General features: G+C 46.1%; 1 protein-coding gene across 3 annotated transcripts in view; it reads left to right on the top strand.

The window, feature by feature from the left end:
- The window catches only part of LOC115099245 (galactose-3-O-sulfotransferase 2-like), a 94,853-nt gene that overhangs the window by 50,776 nt on the left and 30,174 nt on the right, over nt 1–13,903 (top strand). The gene's annotated exons all lie outside the window — the stretch shown is intronic.

Genomic DNA, 13,903 nt, shown 5'->3' with positions numbered 1-13,903 from the left:
TTCACGATGAATGGCTGATAAGGGTCAGGATGACGTAAACAAGGTTTCTTGAGGAATGCCTCCTTGAGTGCTTGATAGGCAGAGACGGTGTCTGGAGACCACTGTGATGGGTTGGCTCCTTTTTTGGTTGTGGCTGTAAGTGACACTGTTAAGGTCAAGTAATTCTTGATGAGTGTGCGGAGAGGAAGGGGTGGAGAGCTTTAATATCGGTAGGCTGAGGCCAGTCTTGTATGCTTTCATCTTCAGAGGATCCATTTGGAAGCCTTTATTGGACACAATGTATCCTAGGAAGGGAATGGACTCCTGGTGAATGCATACTTCTCGAGCTTGGCATATAGACGATTATCCCGCAGCCTCTGCAAGACTTTGATGACATCTGCTTGATGGCTCTGGACATCACTGGAAAAGATGAGGATGTCGTCCAAGAATACGACCACACACTGATATAGCAAGTCTTGCAGGATGTCGATCATCATATTTTGAAAAATGGCCGAGGTGTTGCACAGGCAAATGGCATCACTAAATACTCGAAGTGGCCATCGCAAGTATTAAAGGCCATTTTCCACTCGTCCCCTTGACGAATGCGAACAAGGTTGTAAGCGCCCTTTAAATCTAACTTCGTGAAGATCTTAGCACCATGAAGCCAATCAAACAACTCTGAAATTAATGGTAAAGGATATCGATCCTTGATGGTGATTTCGTTCAGACCTCTATAGTCAATGCAAGGGCAAAGGGATCCATCCATCTTGCCGACAAAAAAGAATCCAGCTCCTGCCGGCAACTTAGATGGTCTAATGAATCCTTTCTGTAGATTTTCTTGAATGTAGGCCAACATGGCCTCGGACTCTGATAATGACAGTGGATAAACTCTTCCTCTGGGTGGCACTGTGTCCGGTTTCAGGTTAATCGCACAGTCAAATGGTCTGTGAGTGGAAGCACATCAGCTGCTTGTTTAGAAAATACATCTTGGAATGATGCATACTGCAGCGGTAGACCAGGGAGAGCAGCTGTAGTGGCCAAGCATGGCAATGGGGTTACTTTTTTCAAGCATCTGTTTTGGCAGGACGGATCCCATTGTGATGATTCCATTGAAGACCAGTTGAACTGCGGAGAATGGTCTTGCAGCCATGGGATGCCCAGCACTATGGGATGGATAGCTTTCTCGAAGATCAGAAACATGATGGTCTAGGTATGCAGGGACCCAGTGCATAGGCAAATGGGTTGTCTGGTGAACGAGACGTCCCCTGGCAAAGGCTCACCGTGTATGGACGAGAGAAGCAGCGGTGTTGGTACTGGTTCGGTAGGAATTCGTAGATGTTCTACCAATCTTTTCAGAATAAAATTCCCGGGGAGTCTGTGTAGAGGAGAGCAGAGGAACCCCAAACCCCGTCTCACCAGGAGGGTATGCTTGGACTATCTTTTCCCCTGTAACAGCTACAGGCTCTGGACTCTGGGACTTGTTTGGGAGGCGACCCCGGTGACGTCAGCAGAAGCGCCAGCTGCTATAAAATAGGCAGCTGGTGGAAAAGAACTTCGGGAGTCTGTGTGGAGGAAAGCAGAGGAACCCCAAACCCCATCTCACCAGGAGGGATGCTTGGACTATCTTTTCCCCTGTAACAGCTACAGGCTCCGGACTCCGGGACTTGTTTGGGAGGCGACCCCGGTGACGTCAGCGGAAGCGCCAGCTGCTATAAAATAGGCAGCTGGCGGCGCACCGCCGCCGGCGTGCTGCCTAATCCGCACGCTCCTTAAGGGGCGCGCGGCTTGGTCTGGCTTAGGCTGAAGGTGGGAAGGCGGCCCTCTCCTCTTACTGTGTGGGTCAATCTCACAGATCCTTCACTTAACCAAATTGTTTTGATCTACAGAAGCATGAGTAAACCCTGTGCTTGTTTCTTCCTTTGATCTTTGTCATTTTTTATCATGCCGCATACAAAGCGTAAGGGGAAGATTAGGCAGGATGCCTCAACCCCTGTAAAACCGACTCCTGTACAAACAAGATTAACAGGGTATTATCCACTGACAGAATCTTTAACTCCGGAGAGCCTAGATGTAGTGGGAGGTGGGGAGCAAGCACCTACACTGCTAGGCGATGTCAGTCTCAGTCCCGGAGCCCCAACGACTCCAACTCCTCCCAAGTGTATTTTAAACACTAGTGAACCAGGCTCATCTATGATACGGACTGCGTTTTCTGAGCTGAGCCCGTTTGAGGAGGTTCATTGTGTAGAGAGGGCAATACATGAAGAAATGGGTGGAAGGGAGCCCATTTGTCAACTAGTGGAGCAGAGAGATGGAGTGAATTCGGGTGAAACCGATGTGAGAACTAAGTTACTTGGAAGAATGGAGCCCTCACCTCTTGCAGGGGATATTGCTAAACAAGAACTTTCAGGAATATTAAACCTCTCTTCTACACCAAATGCTAAGACTGAGAGTCCTAAATTAATATCTATGGAAATATTATGGCAAACTATGACTTCGTTACAAAACAACATTGTAAACTTTAATACCAGTATTAAAGAAATGCAGTCAGCATTATTGAGTATAAACCCTTTGGTATCTAGCAATGAGGTAACATTGAAGAAGGTAGAACAAGATATAGAAATAATAAAGAATGTACAGACTAATATAATAAAAGGTGAAGCGTTGCTATCTAGGAAGGTGGAAAATCTAAAGAATTTGGCTCGCCATTTGAATTTGAGAGTGGTTAACTTTCCTAGATGCAAATTAACTTCCCCCAGGGAACAGCTCAAAAATTACTTCACTGAAACATTGATGTTACCACCAGATAACCATCCTTTGATTGCCAATGCTTTCTTTTTAGGGGGAGGCAACCAAAGATTAAATACAAATCAGGGAAATCAAGAGACAACTTTAAATGTAACTGAATTGCTGGAAACATCTTATAGTGCCCAGATAGAGGGTAGAGGTACCCTTATGGTGAAGTTTTCTCTATCTTCAGATAGAGACAAAATCTTAAAGCTTTTTATGATTCATAGGGCCTCCCCCTATCTAGGGCAGAAAATTTGGGTTTACCCAGATGTCTCTAAAGAGACTCAACTTAGGAGGAAAAGATTTATTGCATTAGCGAATTTAGCCAGAACCTTTGGTATCCAGGTAATTAATTATTAGGTTCCCATGTAAATGCATAATGCGTGTGAAAGGAGTTAAATATATATATTATGAACCGGAACATTTAGAAAAGTTCTTAGAGGAGCAAAGAAATCATAAAGAGAAGGGGGAAGCCCTTAACCAAGAATAACGTTGGGATATTTAATTTGATCTGTAACATCTGTATTTATGTAAAGATCTCTATAGATCTTCAAATTTGTTTAAATTCTTGCTTGGTTGTACTACCATCTATAGTTTTGTAAATGGATATCAGGTGAAGAATATTTATGGTATAACTTAACTGTATTGTGGAATTATTTTTCTTGAAACCTGTTTTCCTTAAAAATTCCTCAAAGGTTTTTTGAGGAATATATACATGTATTTTGCTTTATTTTGACAATATAAAGTTATAAATAAAGAATTAAAATAAAAAAAAGAATAAAATTCCCACCTGCACCGGAATTGACTAGTGCTTGTGTGGCGAATTCAAGAGGCCCAGAGATGATAGAGACCGGGAGAGTCAGTGGAGGAGATGGTGCAGTCAGACCTAAGAAGAGTCCTCTGGCAGATCCTAGGTCTGCATGTTTCCCGGACAGATGGGGCAGGTTTGGACTGCATGGCCAGTCTTCCTGCAATACATGCAGAGGCCCATCTTCTTGCAAAAGCGCCTCTCTTTGGCGGTTAAGTGGCTACGGCCTAATTGCATGGGTTCATCTTCTTCTTCAGGATTGGGTAATACCTGGACCGGAGCTGAAGGCAAGGAGCGAGAGTGATTACTTCCAGAGGAGTGTCTCTTGGGAGGTTTTACCTCAACAGATCACTCTCGGATATGGCGGTCAATCCTTCCAGCAAGGTCAATAAGAGAACTTACAGTGTCAGGCAACTCATGTGCAGCAAGTTCATCTTTTATATGGGAGTTGAGGCAGAAGATGGCTCGTAAACAACCCGAATCCCAAAGGAGTTCTGAAGACAGGGTTTTAAATTCAATTACGTAGTCCGGGAGTGGCTTAGCCCCTTGTTGGAGGTGTAGGAGTGCTGAACCAGCTACAGACTGGCGTGCGGGGTCATCAAATACAGATTTGAAGAGAGTCGGAAATCTTGGCAAGTCATTCAGGACTGGATTATTGCGTTCCCATAATGGTGAAGACAAGCCAGGGCTTTTCCATCCAACAAGGACAAGATATACGTCATCTTCGTAATCGCTGTAGTACAGCGGATGTAAGGAGAAATGCATACAGCACTGATTTAGAAAGCCCCTAAACAACAGGGAGTCTCCTGAGAAACGAGTAGGAGCAGGCAAAGGAACTGTAGTATGCCTAGTAACCACCGGGGGGTGATGCATTCTGGTCAGGAATAGGAGAAGAATTCAGTCTGGTGTTCAGCTGATTAAAGGTGATAGTCAATGACTCCAAAGATCTCTGTTGCTCTGAAATCCATTGGACCAGGCCAGGGATGGCCTGTAAGAGTGTTAGTGTTTGAGATAGTTGTGGGTGGATCCTTGGGCTGGTGGCAGATGACCACACCCCTGGGGGAAGATCCCGAGAGGGACAACCGGTCAGCCTCAGAGTTTGGAGACTGACACACACTAGTTCTTTTATTAAACAATATATTGAACCACCAGAGGTGGCAGTAGTGAGCTGGAAGCGCCCGGCTCGGCTGTAGTCCCTCAGATACTGGAACAGCGATCCTGGATAACTGAGCTGTAGAGAAACTGAATATAGTGAGTAGGCAGGGTATGCAGAGTTCAGGAACAGAACCTTGATGGTAACACTCACACAATAGTTTCTTACAAGCAGCCCAGGAGCTGGAAATGAATTAAGCCCTCGAGGAGCGAGTACCTGGTTCCAGGGAACGCTCTGAGCGAGATGGTAACTCACTGGTGTTGTAGGCAGTGAAGACTTCCTGGCAGAAGTGGTATTCAGTTGCAAGTCCGGGAACGTGGGCCCTCGAGGAGCGAGTACCAGTTCCAGATTGCGATCTGAAAAACAAGAGAGAGAGCGAGGCCCCCCGAGGAGTGGGTACCTCTGGTAAAGTCCGAGGAGGCAGCGTAGCAAGGTATGTGGAGAGGGAATCCCATCCGCAGCGATACCTGGAGGAAGCTAGGTAAACCTTTCCTCTCCGTTCCGTTGCTAACTCAATTAGTTAGCGAATTCAGAGACCTTAAGTATCCGGTGAGGATGACGTCATCTCAGGGGGATGCCCCTGAGTTTCGCGCCACTGCTGGTACTTGAGTCATGGCCGCGCGCGCGGCACGGCCATGACTCAAGTATCAGCAGTGGCGCCCTTAAGCTTCTGGGAAACATGGCGGATAGCAGCATCTAGCTGGTCCGGGGACGCCGGAGGAGGTCGTCAAGATGACGCCACGGCAGCCAAACTTCCATCAAGCAAAGAGGGAGTCACCAAAGAGGTAAGGTGAGCATAGTGGAGACGTCGGGCAGCGACGGTCGCAACAGTACCCCCCTTCAAACGGTGATTTCCTCTTCTGGTACCAGGCTTGAGTTTTGAAGGATGCGCAATGTGGAATTGACGAAGCATCTCTTTGTCCAGAATATTGGTCTGAGGCTCCCAAGAATTTTCTTCGGGGCCGAAATCTTCCTACTTTAGAAGGTATTCAAAAGTATTGCCTCTTTTGTGAACATTCAAGATCTCTTCGACTTTGAATTCTAAGTCGTCTTCTGCATTGATGACAGGTGGGTCTTGAGATTTGGAAGAAAATTTGCTGAGTATGAGCGGTTTCAGAAGTGAAATGTGAAAGCGTTATGAATATCAGCAGCAGTGGCTTGAGCTACTGGGGACGTCACTGAGAGCTTCAGTGGAAGTGGTGATATTGGGGAACATCTAAAACCCACTTCAAATGGTGACTCAGTAGTGAATCTTTCAATTTGATGAGGGGAATCCTCATGTATTCCACTAGACGTCTGAGAATGAAGTTGCCTCCTGCCCCTGAATCCACCAGGGCAGGAGTCTGAACCGTGACTGGTCTGTAGGTCAAGGAGACTGGGAGAGAGAGTGGAGGAGAGGGCGCAGTATGGCCTAAGAACAGTCCTCCTGCAGGACTTAGGCCCATCCGTTTTCCATACGAATGGAGCATGTAGAGACATCATGGCCGGGCTGACCACAATACATGCAAAGGCCGCGCTTTTTCCGAAGTCTTCTCTCTTTGGAAGTCAAACGTCCATGACCAAGTTGCATCGGTTCATCTTTATCAGCAGCAGGGATTACTAGAACCATCCGAGGTGCAGATATAGCACTAGCCTGTTTCAACCCAGGTAACACCTTAGGCCGGAGTTCCTTCACCTTCTCCCAGAGCCAGTGATCGATCCGAGTGACCAAGGTTACTAATTCGTCCAGTGAGTCAGCTGTTTTGCGAGCAGCCAGCTCGTCCTTTAAATAGATATCCAGGCCTCTGCAAAAGAGAGTCGTGAGACATTTGGGGTCCCAGCGGAGTTCCACCGCAAGAGTTTTGAACTCTATGGCAAATTCAGCCAATGATCTGTTGCCTTGCTTTAATTCAACCAAAGCAGAACCAGCTACAGAAGTTCGAGCAGGGTCATCGAAAACGGATTTAAACAAGTTAATAAATCCTTCTATGTCCTGCAAAATGGAGTCCTTGTATTCCCACAAGGTAGATGCCCAAGACGAGGCCCTACCATCCAAGTAGAAAAGGATGTAGGTAGTCTTGGAGAGAGCCGTAGGAAATAAAGATGGCTGTAAAACAAAATGCATGCAGCACTGGTTTAAGAAGCTCCAGGTCTTCTGGATTTCTCCAGAAAAGCAGATTGGAGACACCAGTGGTACAACAGTCTTTAGAGCTACCTCCTGTAACTGACCTTCATGGTTGGAAGCTGTGCCTTGAACCTTCTGTGTGTGTAGCTGATGAAACGCTGAAGTAAATTTCTCCAAGGTGTCTTGTTGCTCCACAATGCGCAGGGCAAGGCCGGGTATGGCCTGCAAGGCATTGAGTTGTGCCGGATCCATGCAGTTAGCAATCTGTTAGTGTTTGAGATAGTTGTGGGTGGATCCTTGGGCTGGTGGCAGATGACCATGCCCCGGGGGAAGATCCCGAGAGGGACCACCGATCAGGCTCAGAGTTTGGAGACAGACACACACTAGTTCTTTTATTAAACAGTATATTGAACCACCAGAGGTGGCAGTAGTGAGCTGGAAGCACCCGGCTGGGCTGTAGTCCCTCAGATACTGGAACAGCGATCCTGGATAACTGAGCTGTAGAGAAACTGAATATAGTGAGTAGGTACGGTATGCAGAGTTCAGGAACAGAACCTTGATGGTAACACTCACACAATAGTCTCTTAGAAGCAGCCCAGGAGCTGGAAATGAATTAGGCCCTTGAGGAGCGAGTACCTGGTTCCAGGGAATGCTCTGAGAGAGATGGTAACTTACTGGTGTTGTAGGCGGTGAAGACTTCCTGGAAGAAGTGGTATTCAGTTGCAAGTCCGGGAACATGGGCCCTCAAGGAGCAAGTACCGATTCCAGACTGTGATCTAAAAAACAAGAGAGAGAGCGAGGCCCCTGAGGAGCAGGGACCTCTGGTAAAGTCCGAGGAGGCAGAGTAACAAGGTATGCGGGGAGCGAATCCCATCCGCAGTGATACCTGGAGGAAGCTAGGTAAACCTTTCCTTTCCGTTCCATTGCTAACTCGATTAGTTAGTGAATTCAGAGACCTTAAGTATCCGGTGAGGATGACATCATCTCAGGGGGATGCCCCTGAGGTTCGCACCACTGCTGGTACTTGAGACGGGGCCGCGCCAAGTGTGAGCCCTTAGGCTTCTGGGAAACATGGCGGTTAGCAGCGTCTAGCCGGTCTGGAGAAGCCGGAGGAGGTCGACAAGATGACGCCACGATGGCCAAACTTCCATCAAGCAAAGAGGATGTCGCTAAAGAGGTAAGGTGGGCGTAGTGGAGACGTCGGGCAGCGACGGTCACAACAAAGGCTGAGAGCTGAGCTGGGTCCATGGAGTTAGCAATCTGTTATGTTTGAACTTGGTTTGTGAGCCCTTGTGTCATGGAAAGAGCTGACTCCACCCACAGGGAGAAGCCCTGTGGGGACTCTCCATGACAGGCAGGGTCTCAGCAGTGATGGACACAGGAGTCAGAGAATATTTATTATACAGCAAGGAGACCCCAAGGAGCAGGTTTGTAAACTCAGTCCTGGAGTAGGAAGGCCTGGGATGGATTCTCCGGTAGTGGTCCGCAGAGCGGGGTAACCCGGGGAATACTTGCTTCTGGCAGACCTTGTGCAAGGTAGCTCCGGTAGTGGTCTGCAGTGCAGGGTAGGCCAGAGATAGATGTTGGCAACTGGCACAGGACAGCATGGATCTGGTAATGGTCCACAGAGCGGGGTAACCCAAGGATCCACACAGCAAGATGGAAGCAGTAGTGTAGAGCAGGTCTTGTACTCACTCCATGATGTTGCAGTAGAGAATACGTAGTAGCAGCAGCAGAGACCATAAGCAGGAACAGCGATGGGTCGTCCGAGAACAGCAAGAGGAACTCACTTAGCTGGAGAAGGTGAGACAGGCAGGTTGGTTAATGATTATATGGTATACACTACTGGATGTAGTGAGACAGAGAATTGTATGAAACCTTCCTTCTCTCTCCTTAAAGTTTTTGTTTTTTCATAGTTTTGGTTGGTAGATTATTTTTTAAAGAAAGAATTAAAAAAAAGATACTTAATTGTAGAGGTTTAAAAATGGCGCCGGCCGTACGGCAAAATGATTCGAGTGCAGGAGGTCGCTCCCAGACCCCCAGGGACTTTTGGCCAGCTTGGGGGGGCCTCCTGACCCCCACAAGACTTGCCAAAAGTCCAGCGGGGGTCCGGGAGTGACCTCCTGCACTCGAATCGTTTTGCCGTACGGCCGGCGCCATTTTGCGCAAAATGGCGCCAGCCGTACGGCAACACGATTCGACTCGAATTCGACTCGAATCGTTTTGCTGTACAAATTGGCGCCGGCCATACGATGTATGGCCGGCGCCATTTTGTACGGCAAAACGACGTCAGGAGTGTAGGAGATCGCTCCCGGACCCCCGCTGGACTTTTGGCAAGTCTTGTGGGGGTCAGGAGGCCCCCCCCCAAGCTGGCCAAAAGTCCCTGGGGGTCCAGCGGGGGTCCGGGAACGACCTCCTACGCTCCTGCCGTCGGGGGACAAAAAACAAAATGGCGCCGGCGCTACCTTTGACCTGTCATATGACAGGGCAAAGGTAGCGCCGGCGCCATTTCTACAATGCACCGCAGGCCCGAGAGTAAAAGATCATACCAGGACCCCCGCTCTGGACCCCAGGTAATTTAAGGCATTTTGGGGGAGTTCGGGAGGGTGGGGGATTTATTTTAAAGGGTCGGGGTGGGTTTTAGGGTTGTTTTAGTGTGCCGGTTTTTCCGCCCTCCCCCTTCCCCTCCCCCTTCCCCCGATTTACGATTTTTGACGATAAATCGGGGGAATTCCTATTGTATCTTGCTTCTAACGATTTTTGACGATTTAAAATATATCGGACGATATTTTAAATCGTCAAAAAACGATTCACACATTGCTGACATTAAAACATTACCATTGTAATTAACCAATTCTGATATCACTCAAACCAATTCATCTTGGGATGAGTTGGTGTGACTTAGTAAAAAACGAATCCGAGTAGAATTACATGGCTCAACATTGATAGAGTATATAAAGCAACAAATAATTCCTAGAGGATTGCGGATCCAAAAGGAACCGATGCTATTTACAGATGACAAAGAATTCATGCAAACCTGGATGGCGATACTTAATAAATGCTCGCTCGATTTGACACTGCTTATCGTGGGACAAGTTAAGAAATTTAGTAGTGAGCTAACGAAATCAATAGAAGAACAGATGGAGGTCATCAAGAGAGATATTGAGCTGATTAAATTTGAAGAGAAGTTACAAGAGCATACCTCGGCACTGGAACAATTTAAACAGAGCTGTTCTGTCCCCAGCAGTGGGTACATGTCTGTATCTGTATATACTGTAGTTTAACTGTGTTTAGTGCAGTTCTTCCCTTCTGAGGATTCTTGATACTGAAACACTTTTTGTAACCCATGATAAAAGTTTGTGAGCCTTGCCTTTAAGAAGAGCCTTTGCCCTTAAGAGAAGCTTCCCCCCCCCCCCCCCCCCCCCACACACACTTTCTCTCAATATCGGAAGAGCTCGAATGCCTCTCAATCTAACTTGAGTCTTCCTAGGTGCTTTATAGGTTCAAGGGACTGTCCTTCATGCTCCCCCTGTGTCACATGGTTCTTAGGCTCGCTGCCATTGGACCTTGCCCCCCTGCCCCCAGCTTGTGCAGGCGTTTACCTTAGCAGCTCGGGATGAAAGCCCAGTCTTGCCCATTAGGGCTCCAAAGTCAGCAGCACATGAAAAGCTTCCTGAAACGATCGAGTTTTTACCTTCTTTTTTTTACTGCCTTCTTCTGAAGACTAAATCAGCCTCATATCTGTCAAGCTCCCTACCTCTACCATAAATTAACTCCTGCAACACAAGAAGCTTCCTTCTCCCTTCTACTACCCTGTCTCCAGTTACCAAAGATCTTTACCTTAGGACTCACATTTGAGATGCAACAATTGTAAGTAGAATCTACCTGTACAATAAATAATTTCAAACTTAAAGAATCTTTGTCTTGAGGACTGGTTGGAAAGAAAGTTTATCTGCCTGGATGGCAAACTCGGATGTCTGTCTGATCCAGATCAAGAGCATTAAAGAGATGAAAATCAGTAAATTTAAATGAGATCAGATGGATTATAAACTCGATAGAGTTTATAATTGGTGGGGAACCAAAAATCAACAGAAAAAAGTTAGATTCAATTTCTCGTCTGACGATAATTCCAGCGGATCTGAGGAAATGGAATGTATAGCTCCAGAAACAAAAGAACAAGAACGGAGTTTTTTACCCAAATGAGGAACAAAGACAGCTCAATCATATCATCAGCGAGGTCGACGTCGACAAGGCGAGTCGGAAGAGACGGGATATCCCACCAGGAACAGCAGGACACAAAACAAAAGGGGACAGCAGTGGTAAATTTGGCATCTTTAACATTAACATCTGATCAAATTGATGTATTAGATCATGGTTCATCATTTGTGCCAACATCTATACACTCACCATTTGATGCTAGAATATCTCTTCAATGTTTAATCCGTAAGTTGAATTTAAAATTATTTTTTTCCAAAGAGCAGATAGGTACTACGTGTGACATCTCTATTGTACAACCACAGTCAAGGTGGAATCCACCGGGACCCATGGATCCATTTATAAAGACATTTGAATAGATGATCTTACATGATCTTTCAGCATATGAGAAAAGTAATCCCAAGTGGCAATACAATTTGCCACAATCTTTAAGAACAGCATTGAAGTCATTGGAAAATTCCACCGAATTAATAATCAGACCAGCCGATAAAGGTGGCACTGTGGTTCTACAAAACAAAATAGATTATAATACAGTGATGTTACAGTATCTTACTGATGAAAAGTATTATCGCAAATTGACACAGGATCTGACGGGGACATTGGTAGAGACAATAAAATCAATTGTTGAGTCATCAGTTGGATTGACTGAGAAAGAGAAAAAAAATTTGATGGTCTCACTCCCAGGATACCTGTAATTTATTCCTTACCAATGATACATAAGGACATTGACAATCCTCCGATCCATCCCATTTCATCTCTCAATTCATCAGTACCTGAAGCATCAGCAAAATTCATTGACTGGATTTTACAGCCACATTTGTAAAACATGCAATCATACACAAAGGACACGATACATTTTTTACAATTACAAAATTGTACGATGGATCTACACACACATTATTGGTTGACATTAATGGATGTGTCCACCCTGTACACGAATATATCACAAGACCAGGCATTAGACATGATACAATTGACAGTGAATCAAAGACCAGGGGCACAGAGGATATCAACCAATCTCATAATGCAATTGGCTGAGTTAGAATTAATCAATAATTATTTTTTATTTGAATCGACGTGATATCTACAAACCCATGGAATTCCCATGGGTTTACCGCTTGTCCCAACTACAACTAATTTGTATATGGCATGTTTTGAAAGTGAGAAAATCTACATGTCTGAGTGGTGGCAGGACATTGTCATTTGGTGTCGGATCATAGATGACATTTTCTTCATATGGAAAGGTACTGAAGATTAGAGGTGTGAATCGTGTGATCGATCGTATTAACGATCGATTTTGGCTGGGGGGGAGGGAAATCTGATTGTCGTGGTTTTTTTTGGTTAAAAATCGTAAATCAGGGGAGGGCGGGAAAACCAGCACACCAAAAAAACCCTAAAACCCACCCCGAACCTTTAAAACAAATCCCCCACCCTCCCGAACCCCCCCAAAATGTTTTAAATTACCTGGGGTCCAGTGGGGGGGGGGGGTCCCGGCGCGATATCCCTCTCTCTCTGGCCACCGCTGCGTTAAGAGAAATGGCGCCGGTGGCCCTTTGCCCTTATGTGACAGGGCAAAGGTAGCGCCGGCGCCATTTTGGTTCCTGGCTCCCGACGTCACGCGTGCAGGAGATCGCCCCCGGACCCCCGTTGGACCCCCAGGGACTTTTGGCCAGCTGGGGGGGGGGCCTCCTGACCCCCACAAGACTTGCCAAAAGTACAGCGGGGGTCCGGGAGCAACCTCCTGCACGCGGGCCATATTGCCAATCTTCAAAATGGCGCCGGCGCTACCTTTGCCCTAACTATGTCATACGGGCAACGGTCCCAATCAACACTCCTGTCATGCCCAACACCCTCTCCTGTCACACTCCATCCTCAGACCTCTCATGCAGACACAGTCCTCTCTTCCACTCTCAAAATGACAGACAGAAAAACAAGACATAGCACAAACTCTCACACTTCTTTGACACACAGGCAAAGACAGTAGACAAAGGGGAAGGTAAGCAGTGAAGAAACAAAAAAAATAAAACAAAGACAAAGCACTCATGTAATTGAAATACAACTCTTCTAACTTCTGACCAAACTCTTTTAACCTCTTGCTAAACTCCTCTCACCACCAACTCCTGACACACTCTGAAAGGAGCAGCTGCGGGAAGCTTTCTTTCAAAACTATGCAAGTTGTTTTTCAAGGAAAAGGTATCTGCAGCACAAGCAGATCTCTGCAGGTACTCGTTCCTGGGGCAATTATCAAAGGGAAAGTGTACCTGTACTTTGCCTTTGAGAACTGGCACAAAGTCCATGGAGCAAAGTACCCATGGACTTTGCAAAAACACGGGTACTTTTGTCAATTCATCCTTAATTCTTGATCAAATATTTCTGCGGTTTGAAACCTATCAGCTGGTTTTTATGTTTGTGATTACTTAATAGTTCTTGCCATCATTCTGGACTCTGAGGACCTGGAAAGATGTCATAGTAACGATGGAAAGTTATAAAGAAAACACATACATTTGTAACACCATCAGGATACTGCCCTGGGTGTTTGCTTATTAAATTAAATTTTGGGTTCTCTTGGAGTCTTTCGTCTACTGTTTTGATGGCACATTCCAGAGGTCTGGGTCAGAATACTTGGCAGTGATATAGTGGTTAGTGGAAAAACCTGGCATAGTCTCAGTAGATGAGGCAGTCCTACCTTACTGACATGTATCAGAGCATAGCAAGAAAAACTGGCAGCCCAAATAATGCCTTGTCACAGATAAAATTGGTCTTGGCATGGATAAACTGCTCCCATTCTAAGTATCCATGAAATTTCTTGGATAGCATAAGATTAAACTAAGTCTTGGGAGTGTTTTGATTTCCATTG

This window comes from Rhinatrema bivittatum, chromosome 9 (assembly GCF_901001135.1).
Source record: "Rhinatrema bivittatum chromosome 9, aRhiBiv1.1, whole genome shotgun sequence".
Classification (NCBI taxonomy): domain Eukaryota; kingdom Metazoa; phylum Chordata; class Amphibia; order Gymnophiona; family Rhinatrematidae; genus Rhinatrema; species Rhinatrema bivittatum.
This window is presented reverse-complemented; position numbering and strand designations above follow the sequence as displayed.